The sequence below is a fragment of the Macaca fascicularis genome, chromosome 10, assembly GCF_037993035.2.
Source record: "Macaca fascicularis isolate 582-1 chromosome 10, T2T-MFA8v1.1".
Lineage (NCBI taxonomy): Eukaryota > Metazoa > Chordata > Mammalia > Primates > Cercopithecidae > Macaca > Macaca fascicularis.
Genome location: NC_088384.1, coordinates 65,222,544 through 65,232,696, shown reverse-complemented (window position 1 = coordinate 65,232,696; position 10,153 = coordinate 65,222,544).

The following is a 10,153-nucleotide window of genomic DNA, read 5'->3' as shown; positions in this document are numbered from 1 at the left end:
GGGAGGGGCGCCCGCCATCGCTGAGGCTTAAGTAGGTAAATAAAGCCACCAGGGAAGGGGAAGCTTGAACTGGGTGGAGCCCACTGCAGCTCAAGTAGACCTACCTGCCTCTGTAGACTCCACCTCTGGAGACAGGGCATAGCTAAACAAAAAGAAGCAGAAACCTCTGCAGATGTAAATGACCCTGTCTGACATCTTTGAAGAGAGCAGTGGGTCTCGCAGCACGGAGGTTGAGATCTGAGAATGGACAGACTGCATGCTCAACTGGGTCCCTGACCCTTGAGTAAACTAACTGGGAGACATACTCCACTAGGTGCAGACTGACACCTCACACCTCACACGGCTGGGCACATCTCTGAAACGAAGTTTCCAGAGCAAGAATCAGACAGCAACATTCGCTGTTCAGCAATATTCTATCTTCTGCAGCCTCCGCTGCTGATACCCAGGCAAACAGGGTCTGGAGTGGACCTCAAGCAAACTCCAACAGACCTGCAGCTGAGGGTCCTGACTATTAGAAGGAAAACTAACAAACAGAAAGGACACCCACACCAAAACCCCATTAGTATGTCACCATCGTCAAAGACCAAAGGCGGATAAAACCACAAAGATGGAGAAAAAGCAGGGCAGAAAAGCTGGAAATTCAAAAAATGAGAGTGCATATCCCCCTCCAAAGGAACGCAGTTCATCGCCAGCAATGGATCAAAGCTGGACAGAGAATGACTTTGACAAGTTGAGAGAAGAAGGCTTCAGTCAATCAAACTTCTCAGAGCTAAAGGAGGAACTACATAACCAGTGCAAAGAAACTAAAAATCTTGAAAAAAGAATGGAAGAATGGATAACTAGAATAATCAATGCAGAGAAGGCCATAAACGAACTGATAGAGATAAAAACCATGACACGAGAAATACGTGACAAATGCACAAGCTTCAGTAACCAACTCAATCAACTGGAAGAAAGAGTATCAATGATTGAAGATCAAATGAATGAAATGAAGTGAGAAGAGAAGTCTAGAGAAAAAAGAGGAAAAAGAAATGAACAAAGCCTCCAAGAAATATGGGATTATGTGAAAAGACCAAATCTACGTCTGATTGGTGTGCCTGAAAATAAGGGGGAAAATGGACCCAAGTTGGAAAACACTCTTCAGGATATCATCCAGGAGAACAAACTACTGTTAGAGAATACTCTAAACACCTCTACGCAAATAAACTAGAAAATCTAGAAGAAATGCATAATTTCCTGGACATTTACACTCTCCCAAGACTAAACCTGGAAGAAGTTGAATCCCTGAATAGACCTATAGCAGGCTCTGAAATTGAGGCAATGATTAATAGCCTACCAACCAAAAAAGTCCAGGACCACATGGATTCACAGCCTATTGTGGGGAGGGGGGAGATGGGAGGGATGGCATTGGGAGTTATACCTGATGTAAATGACGAGTTGATGGGTGCTGACGAGTTGATGTGTGCAGCACACCAACATGGCACATGTATACATATGTAACAAACCTGCACGTTGTGCACATGTACCCTAGAACTTAAAGTATAATTTAAAAAAATAAATAAAAATTAAAAAATTAAAAAATAAATAAAAGTGTTATAACTGTTTCACTCAAGATATGAGTAGGAAACAGAGAAGAGTTGGACCAAAAAAAAAAAAAAAAATAGATAAACAGAAATTTAGTAAATGTTTGCTGTGTAATGAATTTAGACATTTTGCTTTTTGATATGCTTTCAAGAACTTCAACGAGGTATAATTGACATTCAATAAACCACAATTATTAAGATGTGCAATTTGATATGCTTTGCCATATGAAACCATCATCAAAAATCAAGATCATAAACACAACTATCACCTTCCAAATCTCCTTGGATACCTATAATCCCTCCATTGCCCCGTCCTAATCTGCCCCTGCCACCCTACAAGAGGAAACCTCTGATCTGTTTTCTGGCACTATAGATCTGTAGGTTAATGACAATTTTCCAGAATTTTATATAAATAGAATCATATGGGATGTAGTCTTTTTTTTTTTTCTACTCACCATCATTATTCTGAGATTCATCCATGTTGTTGCTTATATCAGTGTTTCATTCCTTTTGAGTAGTGAGTGATATTCTGTTATGTATACTGTCATTGGTTTATTCATTTATATGTTGATGGACTATTGGCTTGTTTCCAGTTTTAGGCTATTACCAAATAAAGTGTAAATCTTTGTATGGATAGTTTCATTTTTACTGGATCAACTAGGAGGTGTACATTTAACTGTTAAAGAAACTGCCAAATTGTTTTCCAAAGTGGTTGTACCATTTCACATCCTGCCAGCAGTGCATGAGAATCCTAGTTCCTCCACATCCTAGCCAACACCTGACGGTCATTTTAATCTGAGCCATTGAAACAGGAGTGTAGTGGTATATCATTGTGGTTTTAATCTGCATTTCCCTAGTGACTAACAATGTTGATAATCTTTTCATATGCTTATTTATCATTTATATATCTTCTCTGGTGAAGTGTCTGTTTTGCCTATTAAAATATTGTTTAAAGTTGTTGAGTTTTGGGGGCTCTGTATTCAAGTCCTTTATTAGATTTGTGCTTTGCAAATATACCTTTCCAGCTATAACTTGCCTTTTCATTCTTTTATGAATGAAGCAATGTTGGTCCAAAAGCAAAGGTTTTTAATTTGAGGAAATACAATTTACCATTTTGTTCTCAATGGACCATGACTTTGCTGTCATAGCAAAGAAGTTTTTGCCTAACTCAAGGCCACAAAAGTTTTGTTCTATTTCCTTCTACAAGTTTTATAGTCTCAGATTTTGCATTTCATTCTACAATCCATTTGAGTTTATTTTTGTGTATGGTGCAAGATGTGGATTGAAGTTCGTTTTTCGTATATGAATATCTAATTGTTCCAGCATCATTTGTTGAAAAAACTACCCTTTTCCCCATTGAATTACTTATGCACCTTTGTAGAAAATCAGTTATTTATATACATGTGGGTTTATTTTTATATTCTCTATTTTTTCCCATTGATTTATTTGTCTATTTTTTTGTACCAATCACACCTGCCTTGCTATCCCTCCCCTATGCCCTCACCCCATGACAGGCACCAGTGTGTGTGATGTTCCCCACCCTGTGTCCAAGTGTTCTTATTGTTCAATTCCCACCTATGAGTGAGAACATGCAGTGTTTGGTTTTCTGTCCTTGTGATAGTTTGCTCAGAATGATGGTTTCCAGCTTCATCCATGTCCCTACAAAGGACATGAACTCATCCTTTTTCATGGCTGCATAATATTCCATGGTGTATATAGTAGCTTTATAATAAGTCTTCAAATTAGTAAGTTTTGGTCTTCCAACTATTTTTTTCCTTCCAAAAAAGTTATTTTGGCTATTCTGGATCCCTTGCATTTCCATATTAATTTTAGAATCAGTTTGTCAATTTCCAAAATAAAAATGCTGGGATTTTGATGTCTTAGTACAATAATGACACTTCTTCCAAGGGTAAGCGACTCATTCAGTTACCATTTCATGACAAAGGAAGGTGTGTAAACATGCACAAACAAAATCAGCAGAACATGATCACACTAATTTTGCTATCATTACTAAGAAACAATGAAACAAAATTAATTTCCCATCCTAATGCTCTAGCTTTATTTCAGCTGTCTGCAGACATGTATGCATTAACTTCCCTTTGGACACTCTTTAAAAAAAAAAAAGTAGTGAAAATTTAAAAGTAACCATTTTAATGTGAATAATTCAGTGGCATTTTGTACATTCATAACGTTGTGCAACAACCACCCTTCCTAATTTTAAAACATTTTCCTCTCCCTAAATGGAAAACCTGTGCCCATTAAGCAATTACTCCCTATTTCTCCCACTTCTGGCACCACCAATTTTATGTTCTGTATCCTGGATTTACCTATTATGGCCACTTCACATAAATATAATTATACAATATATAACCTTTTGTATCTGGCTTTTTTTACTTACCATAATATTTTCAAGACTCATCCACATTGTATCAGGCAGCAGTACTTCAACTGAATAATTTTCCACTGTATGTATATGCCACAAGTGGTTTATCCATTCATATATTGATGAGCATTTGGGCTGTTTCCACTTTCTGGCTCTTGTTAACAGTGCTGTTATGAATGTACATGTGTGTGTATTTGTTTGAGTACCTGTTTTCATTTCTAGAAGTGTAATTGATGAATCATATAGTAATTCTACATTTAACTCTTTGAGAAACTGCCCAAGTTACTGTCACAATGGCTGAAACATTTTACATGCCCACCAGCAAGGCACAGGCTTCCATTTTCTCCACATCCATGCTAAAAGTCATGATTTTCTTTTCTTTTTTTTGAATTTTAGCCATTCTGGTGAGTGTCAAGCAGTAACTCATTTTGGTTTTGATTTCTCTTGTGACTTATGCTGTTGACCATCTTCTTATGTGCTTATTGCCCATTTGTGTATCTACTTTGTCTTGTAAATCCTTTGTCCATTTTAAAATTGGATTGTTTGTATTTGGGTTATTAAAATGTAAAAGTTTTTGTATAGTCTAAATACTAGACCCTTTACCAGATACATAATTTGAAGGCATTTCTCCCATTCTGTAGGTTATCTTTTCACTTTCTTATTAATTTCCTTTGACCCACAAAAGTTTTAAATTTTGATATAGCTTAATTAATTTATTTATTTTACTTTTGTTGCTTTGGCTTTTAGCATTTTATCTAAGAATCTATTCCCAAATCAAAGTCATGGAAATTTACCCCTATGTTTTTCTCTATCTATTTAGGTTTTTTGATCTGTTTTTGAGTGAATTTTTGCCTATGGTGTGAGGTAGGGATCCAACTTTATTTTTTTGTAGGTGGTTTTCCAGTTCTTTCATCATTATTTGTTGAAGAGACTATTATTTCCCCACTTATTAGTCATGGCACTCTGATCAAAAATCAATTGGCCATAGATATATGGGTTACTTTGGAGTCTCTATTTTATTGCGTTGGTCTATATGTCTATCCTCATACTAGTGTCACTGTTTTGATTTCTGTTGCTTTGCAAAAACTTTAGGAAGTGTTAGTCTTCCAACTTTGTTCTCCTTTTCCAAGATTGTTTTCACTATTTAGGACACTTTACAATTCCATACATATTTAAAGATAAGCTTTTTCGTTTCTCTAATGAAGACCATTTAGATTTTGGCATCAATCTTTGTGTTGGATATATAGATCAATATATGAAGTTTAAAGTATCTATTTAAAAAATAGCAAGCTTCTAATTCATGAACATGGGGTGCTTTCAATTTCTTTTTTTTAATATTATACTTTAAGTCCTAGGGTATATGCACACAACATGCATGTTTGTTACATATGCATACACATGCCATGTTGCTGTGCTGCACCCATTAACTCATCATTTACATTAGGTATTCCTCCCAGTGCTATCCCTCCCCCCTCCCCCCACCCCACAACAGGTCCCGGTGTGTGATGTTCCCTACCCTGTGTCCAAGTGTTCTCATTGTTCAATTCCCACCTATGAGTGAGAACATGTGGTGTTTGGTTTTCTGTCCTTGCAATAGTTTGCTCAGAATGATGGTTTCCAGCTTCATCCATGTCCCTACAAAGGACATGAACTCATCCTTTTTCATGGCTGCATAGTATTCCATGGTGTATATATGCCACATTTTCTTAATCCAGTCTATCATTGATGGACATTTGGGTTGGTTCCAAGTCTTTGCTGTTGTGAATAGTGCCGCAATAAACATACGTGTGCATGTGTCTTTATAGTAGCATAACTTATAATTCTTTGGGTATATAACCAGTAATGGGATCACTGGGTCAAATGGTATTTCTAGTTCTAGATCCTTGAGGAATTGCCACACTGTTTTCCACAATGGTTCAACTAGTTTACATTCCCACCAATAGTGTAAAAGTGTTCCCATTTCTCCACATCATCTCCAGCACCTGTTGTTTCCTGACTTTTTAATGATTGCCATTCTAACTGGTGTGAGATGGTATCTCATCATTGTTCTGATTTGAGTTTCTCTGATGGCCAGTGATGATGAGCATTTTTTCATGTGTCTGTTGGCTGCATAAATGTCTTCTTTTGAGAAGTGTCTGTTTATATCCTTTGCCCACTTTTTGATGGGGTTGTGTGATTATTTTTCTTGTAAATTTGTTTGAGTTCTTTGTAGGTTCTGGATATTAGCCCTTTGTCAGATGAGTAGATGGCAAAAATTTTCTCCCATTCTGTAGGTTGCCTGTTCACTCTGATGATAGTTTCTTTTGCTGTGCAGAAGCTCTTTAATTAGATCCCATTTTTCAATTTTGGCTTTTGTTGCCATTGCTTTTGGTGTTTTAGACATGAAGTCCTTGCCCGTGCCTATGTCCTGAATGGTACTACCTAGGTTTTCCTCTAGGATTTTTATGGTATTAGGTCTAACATTTAAGTCTCTAATCCATCTTGAATTAATTTTCGTATAAGGAGTAAGGAAAGGATCCAGTTTCAGCTTTCTACTTATGGCTAGCCAATTTTCCCAGCACCATTTATTAAATAGGGAATCCTTTCCCCATTTCTTGTTTTTGTCAGGTCTGTCAAAGATCAGATGGCTGTAGATGTGTGGTATTATTTCTGAGGGCTCTGTTCTGTTCCATTGGTCTATATCTCTGTTTTGGTACCAGTACCATGCTGTTTTGGTTACTGTAGCCTTGTAGTATAGTTTGAAGTCAGATAGCATGATGCCTCCCGCTTTGTTCTTTTCATTTAGGATTGTCTTGGCAATGCAGGCTCTTTTTTGATTCCATATGAACTTTAAAACAGTTTTTTCCAATTCTGTGAAGAAACTCATTGGTAGCTTGATGGGGATGGCATTGAATCTATAAATTACCTTGGGCAGTATGGCCATTTTCACAATATTGATTCTTCCTATCCATGAGCATGGCATGTTCTTCCATTTGTTTGTATCCTCTTTTATTTCACTGAGCAGTGGTTTGTAGTTCTCCTTGAAGAGGTCCTTTGCATCCCTTGTAAGTTGGATTCCTAGGTATTTTATTCTCTTTGAAGCAATTGTGAATGGAAGTTCATTCATGATTTGGCTCTCTGTTTGTCTGTCACTGGTGTATAAGAATGCTTGTGGTTTTGCACATTAATTTTGTATCCTGAGACTTTGTTGAAGTTGCTTATCAGCTTAAGGAGATTTTGGGCTGAGATGATGGGGTTTTCTAAATATACAATCATGTCATCTGCAAACAGGGACAATTTGACTTCTTCTTTCCTAACTGAATACCCTTTATTTCTTTCTCTTGCCTGATTGCCCTAGCCAGAACTTCCAGCACTATGTTGAATAGGAGTGGTGAGAGAGGGCATCCCTGTCTTGTGCCAGTTTTCAAAGGGAATTTTTTCAGTTTTTGCCCATTCAGTATGATATTGGCTGTGGGTTTGTCATAAATACCTCTTATTATTTTAAGATACGTTCCATCAATACCGAATTTATTGAGAGTTTTTAGCATGAAGGGCTGTTGAATTTTGTCAAAAGCCTTTTCTGCATCTATCGAGATAATCATGTGGTTTTTGTCTTTGGTTCTGTTTATATGCTGGATTATGTTTATTGATTTGCATATGTTGAACCAGCCTTGCATCCCAGGGATGAAGCCCACTTGATCATGGTGGATAAGCTTTTTGATGTGTTGCTGGATTCGGTTTGCCAGTATTTTATTGAGGATTTTTGCATCGATGTTCTTCAGGGATATTGGTCTGAAATTCTCTTTTTTTTTGTTGTGTCTCTGCTAGGCTTTGGTATCAGGATGATGTTGGCCTCATAAAACGAGTTAGGGAGGATTCCCTCTTTTTCTATTGATTGGAATAGTTTCAGAAGGAATGGTACCAGCTCCTCCTTGTACCTCTGGTAGAATTCAGCTGTGAATCCATCTGGTCCTGGACTTTTTTTGGGTGGTAGGCTATTAAGTGTTGCCTCAATTTCAGAGCCTGCTGTTGGTCTATTCAGGGATTCAACTTCTTCCTGGTTTAGTCTTGGAAGAGTGTAAGTGTCCAGGAAATTATCCATTTCTTCTAGATTTTCTAGTTTATTTGTGTAGAGGTGTTTATAGTATTCTCTGATGGTAGTTTGTATTTCTGCAGGGTCGGTGGTGATATCTGCTTTATCATTTTTTGTTGCGTCTATTTGATTCTTCTCTTTTTGATTCTTTATTAGTCTTGCTAGCAGTCTATCAATTTTGTTGATCCTTTGAAAAAACCAGCTCCTGAATTCACTGATTTTTTGGAGGGCTTTTTTATGTTTCTATGTCCTTCAGTTCTGCTCTTATCTTAGTTATTTCTTGCCTTCTGCTGGCTTTTGAATTTGTTTGCTCTTGCTTCTCTAGTTCTTTTAATTGTGATGTTAGAGTGTCAATTTTAGATCTTTCCAGCTTTCTCTTGTGGGCATTTAGTGCTATAAATTTCCCTAAACACACTTCTTTAAATGTGTCCCAGAGATTCTGGTATGTTGTATTTTTGTTCTCATTGGTTTCAAAGAACATCTTTATTTCTGCCTTCATTTTGTTATGTACCCAGTAGTCATTCAGGAGCAGGTTGTTCAGTTTCCATGTAATTGAGCAGTTTTGATTGAGTTTCTTAGTCCTGAGTTCTAGTTTGATTGTACTGTGGTCTGAGAGACAGTTTGTTATAATTTCTGTTCTTGTACATTTGCTGAGGAGTGTTTTACTTCCAATTATGTGGTCAATTTTGGAATAAGTTCGAAGTGGTGCTGAGAAGAATGTATATTCTGTTGATTTGGGGTGGAGAGTTCTGTAGATGTCTATTAAGTCCACTTGGTGCAGAGTTGAGTTCAGTTCCTGGATATCCTTGTTAACTTTCTGTCTCGTTGATCTGTCTAATGTTGACAGTGGAGTGTTGAAGTCTCCCGTTATTATTGTATGGGAGTCTAAGTCTCTTTGTAAGTCTCTAAGGACTTGCTTTATGAATCTGGGTGCTCCTGTATTAGGTGCATATATATTTAGGATAGTTAGCTCTTCCTGTTGAATTGATCCCTTTACCATTATGTAATGGCCTTCTTTGTCTCTTTTGATCTTTGATGGTTTAAAGTCTGTTTTATCAGAGACTAGGATTGCAACCCCTGGTTTTCTTTTGTTCTCCATTTGCTTGGTAGATCTTCCTCCATCCCTTTATTTTGAGCCTATGTGTGTCTCTGCATGTTAGATGGGTCTCCTGAATACAGCAAACTGATGGGTCTTGACTGTATTCAATTTGCTAGTCTGTGTCTTTTAATTGGACCATTTAGTCCATTTACATTTAATGTTAACATTGTTATGTGTGAACTTGATCCTGTCATTGTGATATTAGCTGATTATTTTACTCGTTAGTTGATGCAGTTTCTTCCTAGCATTGATGGTCTTTACATTTTGGCATGTTTTTGCAATGGCTGGTACCGGTTGTTCCTTTCCATGTTTAGTGCTTCCTTCAGGGTCTCTTATAGGGCAGACCTGGTGGTGACAAAATCTCTAACCATTTGCATGTCTGTAAAGGATTTTATTTCTCCTTCACTTATGAAACTTAGTTTGGCTGGATATGAAATTCTGGGTTGAAAATTCTTTTCTTTAAGAATGTTGAATATTGGCCCCCATTCTCTTCTGGCTTGGAGAGTTTCAGCTGAGAGATCTGCTGTTAGTCTGATGGGCTTCCCTTTGTGGGTAACCCGACCTTTCTCTCTGGCTGCCCTTAACATTTTTTCCTTCATTTCAACTTTGGTGAGTCTGACAATTATGTGTCTTGGAGTTGCTCTTCTTGAGGAGTATCTTTGTGGTGTTCTCTGTAGTTCCTGAATTTGAATATTGGCCTGCCTTACTAGGTTGGGGCAGTTCTCCTGGATGATATCCTGAAGAGTGTTTTCCAACTTGGTTCCATTTTCCCCCTCACTTTCAGGCACCCCAATCAGACATAGATTTGGTCTTTTCACATAATCCCATACTTCTTGAAGGCTTTGTTCATTTCTTTTTCCTCTTTTTTCTTTAGACTTCTCTTCTCGCTTCATTTCATTCATTTGATCCTCAATCACTGATACTCTTTCTTCCAGTTGATCAAGTCGGTTACCGAAGCTTGTGCATTTGTCACGTATTTCTCGTGTCATGGTTTTTATCTCTGTCAGTTCGTTTAT